A 12,027-nucleotide genomic window follows, 5' to 3' on the forward strand; every position below is an offset into this window, starting at 1 on the left:
GAAAAAAAAAACGAAAAGGTGACTCAACTGTGAAAGTCACTTCCCATTCAATTGTTGCCAGCCCCAAAGTTCAATTACATAGATCTAAGTTAACAGTAATACATACAAATGTACACCATTCAGTTAAAACTGAGGAACCACATGATTTAGCATTAAGCCTGGCAAATAACTAGAAATAGTTTTTCTTTCTTCCCCTTTTTCCAGCTGGCCGACAGGTATAATAAGCTGACTGAGTCTACAATCAGCTCTATCAGAAAGTATGGATAAAAGAGCAAAAGGCAGCAAGATTTTCTGTGTCTAGCCTACAGAGCATCCCCTGGGAAATCTGCAGAGGTGGAAAACATTTTTCAGAATTACTTCAATATACTACCTGTTCATTGGAGGTTCTTATAGTGATTAAAATGTACTAATTAAGTTTCCTATCCACCTTCGGGATTGGGACTGGTCATTAAAGCAGGTCATTAAAGCAGGCTCGTAAGAGATAGCAAAGCATTTGTTACCTATGCTAGTACTGACCCAACACTCATGTATAGAGCCCTTGTGTCACCATATTTTTTCCCTATAGTCTGTATAGCCAGAAAGAAATCAAGCCAGGCTTATATTCAGGCACCTGCATCTGTTCTTTAAAATTTCAGGGATATGGTAAAGCCTATGATATGTGAGGGATAAGAGGACATGGATTGGCAGAAAGGGAGCATGAAAACTAAGGAGAAATGGGAAAGTAGGAATAGCTCATGGCCTTTCTTACTGACTGGTTTTTAATAATGATGGCAGTGAACAAACTGTCCAGTTAGTGTACTCCAGCATTCTTAATGAAGAGAGTAATTAATAGGTTCATTCTTCATAGGTATTTTAAAAAACTGCTAGATTTCAGGAAGTCAAAATGTTTGTTAGTTTTTCTCCTGTCTCAAAAAACATCTCTAAATGGATGATTTCCTTGTGTGTGCCTCAATTTAATCTCAATATTGTTATATGGGCATTGCCTGTTAAAATGCTTCCTCACTCTCTGATGGATTTTGGAGATACTATATAGATGGTCCTCCTCTCCATGAGCCTGTTTTTTGAGTATCCACATCACATTATCTATGCCTGCTGCATTCTTACAGGACCCTTCATCCTATAGGACTGCACTCCTGCTTGAGATCACATTGGGCACCAGCTCTTGCTGGCCCTTCGATCAGGGATGGACTCCTCATCTAACAAGAAGGATATGAAAAGTTTCCTGAGGAAAAAAGGAAAGAGCTTTGGCATTAAAGTCTTTTTTTTTTTTTAGCCCCTTGAATATAATCCAGATTGTTTAACCAATTTTGGTTATTATCTGTTTCTGCAACATGCAGTCCTTGTAGATCTGTATGATCACTCAACTCCATTTCTGACCACCTGGAGCATAGGTTCTGGTTCTAGACAACCTGGATTTAATTTAACCCTAATCCTAACTCCATTTTATGATCTCGGATAAATCACTTAATCTCTCTATGTCTCAGTTTTGCATCTACAAAATGCGAAAGAAGAAGTCAGAGGTAAGAAGCTATTTTTACTTCATAGAGTTGGTATGAGAATTAGGCTTTCTGGTTTTCCACAAGCCTCACATTCATTTTGTCATAGGGCTAAATTCTTGCCTTATGTGCCTGATTCCCAAAGGTATTTGAATTTATAGTTAAGTATTTGCAGAGTCCTCATTTGCCTACTGTAAACCTACATTGAAAAGAAATTTAATTTTTAAAAATAACAAATAAAAAAACCTACATTGAAGAAACAAGTACTGTCACAGGAGATGTTAATACTAAATAAATAATGGGACGCCTGGGTGGCTTGGTGGTTGAGCATCTGCCTTCAGCTCAGGGCGTGATCCTAGCATCCGGGAACAGTCCCACATTGGGCTCCCTGCAAGGAGCCTGCTTCTCCCTCTGCCTATGTCTCTGCCTCTCTCTGTGTGTGTCTCTCATAAATAAATAAATAAATAGTTTAAAAAATACTAAATAAATAACTGGTAGAAATATCATACCTAGAGATTCTTCTCTACACATATATTGTGAGACATTTGGAACCCAAACCACCAGATAAATCACTGCCCCTCTGTGCCCAGCAAGGGAAGCAACAAAAAAAGCAAAGCTGGCCCTAGGGGAACTTGTAAGTCAATTACTCCAATGAATGTGATAACACATGATCTATTTAAGGATCATAAAGACTACTTGATTTAAAAGAAGTTTTATATTTGACTGTATGACTATTGGGAGTTCAAGGTGAAGAGGGCCAATGTGAGCTTCAGCAGGCAAGAAGTCTCATGGCCTTGCTCAAGTGTGGTAGCAAAAGAGGAAGGAAGATAAAGTGCTCTCATCTGAACAAGAATGGGGAGGTCAAGGGCAATATAAATAGTTGTGCAACTTTTGGTCTAATTAAACTTTTGCTTTGTAAAAAACTTTCTAAAGCTTGCATGTTCTAAATTTATTTGGAGAGGACACACAGAGACACACACACATTACAACAAAACATTTTAGTTCTTGTTGACAGATCCATCAAATATCATTACAAAAAAACAAACACTAAAAACCCCTAAAGTCAAAAGGCTCCACTAATGACTGGAGGCAGATCTATTTTCAGGGTCATTATAGAATATGACTTTTTGTTTGTTTGTTTGTTTTAACTGGCTGATGCTTTACAGATTCATTTATAATTTTCTGCTGCCTCTTTTTCATCTCTTTGGTGTTTCTGCTTTCAGAGTTCTCCTACCTTTTATCAGTCAAGCACTAGATCTCCCCACCCTCACCTTTAATGTGTATTTTGCAAGCTAAAAAGATTCACTTCAAACAGCTGTAAATCTTCTAACAAGTCATCAATAAAACCATTAAATAATTTAGTAACTAATGGAGTTGATCCTGATGGCCCCCGCACTGAATGGCTTCACTTTCCTCTCAAGCCCCTTCCTGCCCCTTTGCCCATTTGCCATTCCACACTGTCACAGGTTGCTATTTACCAATGATTTTTACATAGAAATCTGTCAACATATGTTTGATCCATATGCTAATATACTTACAGAACAGACATTTTGAAATCGACTTGTAAAAACTAAAGAGAAGAAGAAAACCAGGGAGAGCTTTTTACTGTTAGATTAAAAGAGACTGGAAGATTAATTCCTTAGGGTATACAGCAATATAGAAGACTATATAGATTTATGGATGCCTCTTAGGCATTATTTTATGAGACAGGCCCCTGAAATATTCAAGAAATATATATTTTGCTGAATTCCTTGCTACTTTATCTCCTTCCTCTTTTTACTTTCTTTTCTTTCCACTATTTATAGGACTATAGCTCTCTCAACCTGGAACCCTCCTTGGAAGAGACATTCATGATTTATTTTGTGGATTTATAAAAGTGCCTATTTTTTGTAGCATCTACAGGTATCTCCTGCTTTCCAAAAGTTGGTATTATACCACTTTGTTCTTACAAAAGACCTGTGTTAGTACCTGTTTTCACTAACCAAAAGATATCCGAAGATCATTTTTGCTTTTATGAAAACAGCTGTTACTGTAGTAATGGAGAAAGTGGAGAATATGCTTGCCAATGTTTCATAGGAATGCTTTTGAATAGCAGGGGAAACCTGGTATTCATTGAATTTTGAAACTGAACATAAATTATGTAGCATCACAATGGGTGGTCGCCACTGGGCACAAACAAATCTGGCAAGCTATTGAAAATGGGGAAACCTATCAAATAGCCAATAGTGAAACCAAATAAATGTGCTATGCATTAGAACCCCATAAAGACAAGTTTCAATGGTAACTGGAGGTAAAGCTTTTGTAAAAAATTTTTTCAAGTACCACTGTTATGGATGAGAGAGTCTGCATTGTGTGAATGGGTAGAAACTAGACCTGAGCAATGGAAGGTATGCCCTGAGGCAGAGTCCCAAGTCCTTGAAGGGAAATGATAGAGACTCAAACTGTAGGCAAGGATGGTAATTAAAAAAAAAAAAAAAAAAACCTACACATTAAAAGCCCAGGAGTACAACATCTTGACTTTGTGGCTTCCAAGACCTTGGGGTCTTGGTCAACCAAAGAGCAACAGGAGCAGACAGGACTCTCCTCTTCCACTCCTGCCCCAAGGTAACCACTACATTCATTGTAAAATATTTGCATTGTGGCTACAGCTTCCCCAGCCCCCACCCCCATGGAAGAGGAGTCTTTGACCCTATAAGGTTTGTACTGGAACCATTCCAGCAGCTTTTCCTCCATTGCTCAGGTCTAGTTTCTACTTAACACCACCATGTCTTTTAAGTGGCTATGAATATTTAAATTCCCAGGATAACTTAAATAAGATAAAGATCAATATGTCTCTCAGAAATGTGAGGAATTGTAACAATCATATGTTTTACACCATATGGAAAGAGGAGCACTGTCTAGTTCATTGCAGGTGCAAAAGGCAGACATTCCAGAAAAATATACAGAAATTTTGGCTTTCCAGTCAGGTGGGAATGTGACAAAATTTGCTCTCTGATGTGAACAACTGGAAAATTAGGCAAAATATATAAAACACCTGTTTTTAGACACTGGACCACAGGCAGCACCAGACTGTGATTTCTGAGAGAAGGAAAACAAATCAGGTTTTCTGCTTAGAATCATATTCTAGAGTTTGATGGAGAGCAAAGGAACCCAAACAGACAGATCTTGGTGTTTTTATTGCATCACAGAGATGGAGGTCAGAGCACAGGGTAGCTAGAATTGTGGATGAGAACCAGAGAGAAGAGAACTACATAGAAACAAAGCTTCAGAAGTCTGGACCACGTAACCATGGAAGCTGCTATTGAATATTTAGCTACACATGCATAAAATAAAAATCTATAAACCAGACAAAGAATTCTCAGGGTAAATGATAATCAGAGTTCAAACAAAGCTGCAGGACATTTGAATTCCAATCAGCCAGAATGGGGCATTCAGTAACAGGGTAAAACTTGGCCTATAGGAAAAACCACCATAGACTATTAATAAAAATGCTTAAATGGTAGAGTTAATCTTTAAGTAACTTTAAAGCCTGACAAAACATTATTTAACATTCTTTGTAAGAAGACAAAAAAAGTAAGAACCTAAATAATATAAACTTGATAGTGTCTAACATCCAAACAAAAACTTACTAACCACGAAAAATGAAGGAGAATGTGATCAAGAATCAGGTGAAAAATCAGTCAATAGAAATAGACCAAAGATGTGACAGAAATAAAAAATTATCAGAAAGGCTTTAACACTACTTTTATGAATATGTTCACTATGTTTAAGAGTTAAACAAAGAATATGAATATAGTGTGAAGGGAAAGGAAAAATAATAGAAGGTTCTAAATGGAAATTTCAATGATGAAAAATAAAATACCTGAATGAAAAATTCAGTGGATGGGAATAACAGTTGATTAGATTAATGCACAAGTAAAGATCAATGAACTTGAAGACATTGTATTAGAAACAATTGACCTGAAACACAAAGGAAAGATTAAGCAATGAACACAGCATTCGTGACCAATAAGATAATGCCAAGTAGTCCAGTATATGTATATATGGAGTCCCAGAAAGATGGGAAAAGTGTGTATGGGAAGTAAAGAAATAACACCCTCAAATTTTCTAAATGTGATGAAAGCTAAATCTACAGATCCACTGAATTCACTGGACCCTATGCAGGATACACACACATAAACACAAACACAGACACACATGCATACACACACAAATATACACAACCAGACCGAGAAACATCATAAATTCATTCCTGAAAATCATGTTAATGAAATCTTAAATCTGCCAGAAGAAGAAAGACATGGCACACACAGAGGAATGAAGAAAACAATTACTACAGACATCTCGGAAGAAATAGGACAAACCAAAAGAAAATGAAAAACCACCTTAAAAGTGGTGGGAAAATATTTACCAAATCAGCATTCTAAACGTAGCGAAAACATCTTTAAACATGAAGGCATACTAAAGACATATTCAGACAAACAAAAGCTGAGAGAAATTTGTTGCCAGCATTCCTGGATGTTAAGAAATGATAAGGAAGTTTTTTTGAGCTAAAGCAAAATGATTCCAGATGGGAACTTAGATCTAAAAAACAGAATTAAAGGTAGCAGAATGACAAAAATGTGGCAAGTATGTTAGGCTTTTGATCTCATGTTCAACTTTATTTAAGAACTATTGATTTTTTTAAAGCTAAAATGATAACAACAAAAGGTAGGGTTTTTAAATGTAGTACTAAAATCTTTCACAACTCTTGTAATGAGGAGAGGGGAATGGAAATATACTGTTGTAAGTCTCCTCTCCTTGGTTCTATGTGAAGTAGCATTATGTTATTAAACTAGACTGAGGGAAGTAAAAGATACATATTACAAGACCTGGAGCAATTTGTGTGCTAAAGGAAGCACACAAATAAAAATGAAACAGTGATGTATCTAATAAAACAAGAAAGGACAAATACTCTCAATCATTCTCTCCATGGTATCAATTCTTCAGATGACCTGAGCTTTCCCCCTCTGCTACTGACTGAAGTAATAGAAAATCATCTGTGGGTTAAGACCCAGTGTGATAAGAAGTGAGACAGACAATGCTTTTAGATTGAAAATCCATGATGTTCTAAACACAAAAGCATCTGCAAGGAAAAACTTCCATTAAGGATCAGCCTAACAAAGTAAGTGAAATTTGTTTTTTGTCTTTGTTTTTAAAAGTATAGAGAAGCTGTTGCAACAAAATAATTTAAAAAACTCACACACAAAAACACTTCCTATTGCACTCCTATCTATCCTCCAGAGCCCTCACACAATTCCCCTTATGGCCTTTCAGTCCCTTCATCCAGAGGGGCACCCATTCATTGAACAAAGTTTTTAAGCTTCCACTATTTACCATACAAGATATTTATTGGGAGGTCTTTTCCCTTTTCTGTAATGTAGTCACTTTCCATCAATTCCTCAAGCTCAATTTCAAATGTATTCTCTTTTCTCCGGTCTCAAGAATATTCCCCTAAAAAAATCTTTTTCAGAAGTCCATAATCTATTGTCCCTTTCTCACAGCACCTCACTGTCTACCCTGCATGGTAACAGTCTGTTTCCACATCTCTGTCTTATTCATCGGGTTGTAAAATTGTCCATATTCGTACTTGCTTCTTTCCCCAGGACAGAGTGCTGCACATCAGGCAAACTTGTAAATGTAGCAGGGCGGGCGTGGGTGGAGGGTGGGAGACAGGATTTTTGAAGTTATTTGAGCCATCATTTTGCCTTTTGATTATCTGGAAGGCAAAAATGTCTGAGGATCATGAACAAATTATTTTTTTACCAGGTCACTTGCAAATATAAAGATAAAAATCTATGTTTACTTTTGATGATAAAAACCCTCATGTAAAAAACTCAAGCACAAGATGTATCCACTTATGTAGAACAAACCATGTTAGGGAAATGAAGGGTTTGAACCCTCACTTAACTTAGATAGCCCAAAGTAAAATTGCCAGAGGAAGTCATGGAAAGTGAGCAGGCACTATGAAATCAAGCATATTACTCAGAGAGGTAGATCAGGAAATTCCAGTTTTATCTTGGTCTAGTCTCATGCATGGAGAGGATTTAAAAATTTAGAAACTGCAACTGGCCCACTTTGTGTCTCATGTATTAGAGAAGAAAAGAAAAGAAAAAAGAAAAAGAAAGCCAAATTTGAAGAGATATAATGAAGTCGTCATGACCAAGAGAAGCAACAATAGGAAAAAGAATATTGCTTAAGTTACTTTTCTATTCCCTGGTCCCAGTACTCCAAGACAGTTGGCTGAATATCTGCCCCATGACTCATAAGTTATAAATGGAATTTTTTTAATTTATAAATTTTTTGTTTTGAGATAATTTCAAGACTCACAAGAAGTTGCAAAAATAGCACAGAATTTCCCTATACCCTCGCCAGACTGTACTTTTCCAAAGGTAGCATCTTACATAACTACAATACATTATCAAAATCCGAAAACTGATATTGGTATAATATTGTTAACTATAAGCTTGATTCATTTTTACCTACATTCTTTTCATGTTTGCTTATAGAACTGACATTTTATCTAAGGTATAGATGCACAGAATCCATAACCATCACCACAATCAGTACATAAAACCCTTCCATCACCACAAAGAAACTCCCACATGCTACCCCTTGATGGTCAGACCCTTCCCCCAACCCTAACCTGGCAACCACTGACCTGTTCTCCATTTCTATAGTTGTAATATTGAATACTGTTATATAAATAGAATTATAAGGTATGAAATCTTTTGAGATTGCTTTTATCACTCAGCATAATACCCCTGAGATCTATCCAAGTTCTTGCTTGTGTTGTTAGCCTATTCCTTTTTGTTCCTGTGCGGTGCCCCATTATATGAATGTATCAGTTTGTTTATTCACACACTGAAGGACAATTAATTGTTCATGTCTTTTGGCTATTTTAAATAATGCTACAATGAACATAAATGTGAATGTATGAACGCAAGTTTTCATTTCTCTGGGATAAATACCAAGAAGTGCTATTGTTGAGTTCTTTGGCATATATGAAATTTTAAAATGCATCTTTTCTTTAATTTTCCTGTCCTCAAGTTGTTTTCTTTCTTACAAACCAAGTTTCTGGAATAGCACCATGTCTGTATTCCCCACCAGAAGAGAGTTTTCCGAGGCAGAGGTCCAGTCTTTTTTTTTTTTTTTTTTCTTTCTCAGAGGTCCTGTCTTAATCATGATTGTATACCTAGTGATTGTGTTCACCACAGAGTAGACATGAAATGATACAGCTTCGTTTTTCTCTCAAAATAGCCAAGACTACTTGGAGTAATTTCTCATGGATCACTAACTCATATTTACAAGGAAGTCAATCCCTTACTTTTACAAAGAATTTATAAAGTACAGAAGCCTATGTGGTCATTCTGAGTAGTAATTATCTGAGACTAGAATTCTAAACTTCAAAAGAAGGCCCCTGTACTCATCATAATAACCATCCTGACCTCCTTAATCTCTCTATACCTATCAAGGGGAGCCACCAGGTACCCCAACTTGATTTTGAACCTTTTTATTGCAAAAAGCAAGTCTTTATGACAAAATCTCAAGGGAAGTAGAGAATATTCTGTATAAGAGAAGAATAGGGAGGACATTTAAGACATGAAGAACAGGGTAAGTACAAGGAAAACAATCTCAAGGGGAATAAAAAGGCTTATAGAGAATTTGACTCCTAAAACAGCACCAATTTAATGAATTACTTTAATAACCAAGGCAACTACTGAGTTAATCTTTCTCTTGACCTTTCAATTGACTGAATGGGTACTATTTTTCTTAAAACATAAAGCACATCCATACCTTTGCTATCGACAATGTTCCCTTGGTATCCTACCTTCTTTGCCAAATCAGAAATTGTATAGACAGGCATCTTCATTTCCATGTCCTAATTTGAGCATGAGTATTTGAGTGTTTGCGTAGCAAAAATTTCTCATACCTGATGCTTGATAAGGCCATCAGCACATGTTACAGGCATCAAGGGTCCCAGCTATGGCTCCTTTAGAACCATCAAGAAGCCACATGCACCAGATGAGATAACCTTGGAAATGTTGACAATTTGGTAGCAGTTAAAATACCAGTATCTTCCATTCACCATCGCTGTGAAAGGACTTGGGAAGTAAAGTGGGTGGAGGAATCTAGGGAAAGGACAGATGGGTTAGGGACAGTGCTTAGAATCAGCATTTTGCTATCCTTTTCATAGATGAAAATGTTGCTTTTTCCTTCTCTCCTTTTCTCTGAAATTGCATGTCACATTTCAGTGATTTTTCTCTTGAAATGGGTATTTGGGAAGTGATGCTATTGTCAAAAACTCATACAAAGGCAGTTTCAACTAGATTAAATAGAAAGCAAACAAAAAGCTGAAAGTGAACTCAAATCTTTTCATTTATGAAAGTGATCATTTTCTCTCTATGTGTGAGTTAGGTTTACCCAGAGATACAAAAACAAAGACTTGAATTTCAACTGAAATAAGAGTCTTGTTCCTTCATACTTAGAGGATTACTCATTCAACAATCCTCCCAGTTTAGGCATGGTGTTAGAAAAGACTAGTTTCAGCTACAAGTGATAAAGATGCTCAAATAACAGCAGCTTCAAATGTATTGCTCTCAGATATAAATGACCTTTAGAAATAAATATTTCAGAGCTTATACAATACCTCTGTGATTGTTAGAGACCCAGACTCCTTATAACTTATTGTTCTACCATATTCAACATGAGGCTTTCACTATGTGATTCAAGATGACTTCCTAAGTGCTGTGAGGTCCACAAGTCAGCAGCAGAATAGAGACAAATCTGTGAAAGTTCTCAGCCCCAACTTTTACGAACATTTCTTAGAAGCTGCACCTGACACTTCTATTTACATCTCATTGGAGAGAAATTAGTTACGTGGTCATATCTATCCTCAAAGAAAGCTGGGAAATGTAGTTTTTATTTTGAATAGTCATATATACCCAGCTACCATTTCAGAGGTTTTATTATATTATTAAAGAAGAGGGGAAAATGAATTTTGAGAAATCAGGAGCAATTTCTGTCATAGTAGAAATCTATTATTTATGGCTGCCTCAAATCCTTTGAATGTGTTGTCTGATTTGGTAAGGGGGAGGTGTTGTTTATTTATTTGTTGTTTGTTTTTGGTAGTTTTCATCATTGCAAATCCCTAGTGAGAGCAGTTGAGACACCAGAAATAAGGCTGGTGAGAGGCCAGAGAAACAATCATAGAGGGCCTCATTTATCCCATCAAAGAGTTTGGTTTTATAGGGATTGGATATAGTTTTATCCAGTACTTATATACACTAGATGATAGAGAGATATACATATACATAGAAATATAATGCTTTTGATTACCAACTGTGCATGGAGACTGGAACAAAAATAAAATTGACATCCATTGCTTTTAAGGAGTTTATAATTTTGTAGAGGAAATATATCCATAAAATCCAACGCAGAGTTATAAAAGGTTATAGCTTCTTTTAATTTACAGAGAACTTCTACATCAATGACTGAGTAAATGATTAAAGCAAAGAAATGGAGTCTGAAGAGGAAAGGATATTTTGTAGAAATGAATAGTTTGTTTTGACTGACTGGGAAGATTTATAGGAAATAGTGGGAAAAGCCCAACAAAATAAACTGAGAATAGGTTGAGAAATAAATTGAGTATATATTCCCTGTTTCTAAACGTTTAGAAATAAGAAATATAAGATCTAAGTATTCTTTTAATTTTTTTTTAATTTTTATTTATTTATGATAGTCACACACAGAGAGAGAGAGAGAGAGAGAAGCAGAGACATAGGCAGAGGGAGAAGCAGGCTCCATGCACCGGGAGCCCGACGTGGGATTCGATCCCGGGTCTCCAGGATCGCGCCCTGGGCCAAAGGCAGGCGCCAAACCGCTGCGCCACCCAGGAATCCCAGATCTAAGTGTTCTTGAATTCATACATTGAGGTTTGTTTGCACTTATCAAGTCTTGACTAAACCAGATACCAGGAATTACAAGCCTCAAAAGATCTACTGAGCCCCCAGGCATTTAAATATCATTGGTGATTCATAATCAACTCCATAAGGTCAACTATGTGAAGGCATAGAAAACTCTGACCTGACTGCTCAGACCATTCCACTGGCCCCCAGATAGTGACCTGGGATATCTACAGCCTGTCTCCAAAAATGCCTACTGTTTCTATAATCTATCCCTGGGTAACAAAGCACTCCAAGAGTTAGTTGCAATATCAGTTTACTATTGCACAAGATCCTCTGGGCACTTCTGATTCACATGGTGTCATTTGAGGAGCTAGGAAGAGTAGAAGGTCCAAAATGACTCCAGGTATGTTGTTGGGAGTTGGTACTGATTGCTGACTAGGAGCTCAGGTGGTACCACCAACCAGGAGCCTCAAGCCTCAATCCTCTCCTTGGGGCTGCATGGACTTTCTCAACAGAGTAGGAGTGAGGATCTAAGGAGTGTTCCAAGTGGCCAGGTGGAAACTATACATATTTTAAGGACCAGC

The sequence above is a fragment of the Vulpes vulpes genome, chromosome 6, assembly GCF_048418805.1.
Source record: "Vulpes vulpes isolate BD-2025 chromosome 6, VulVul3, whole genome shotgun sequence".
NCBI lineage: Eukaryota > Metazoa > Chordata > Mammalia > Carnivora > Canidae > Vulpes > Vulpes vulpes.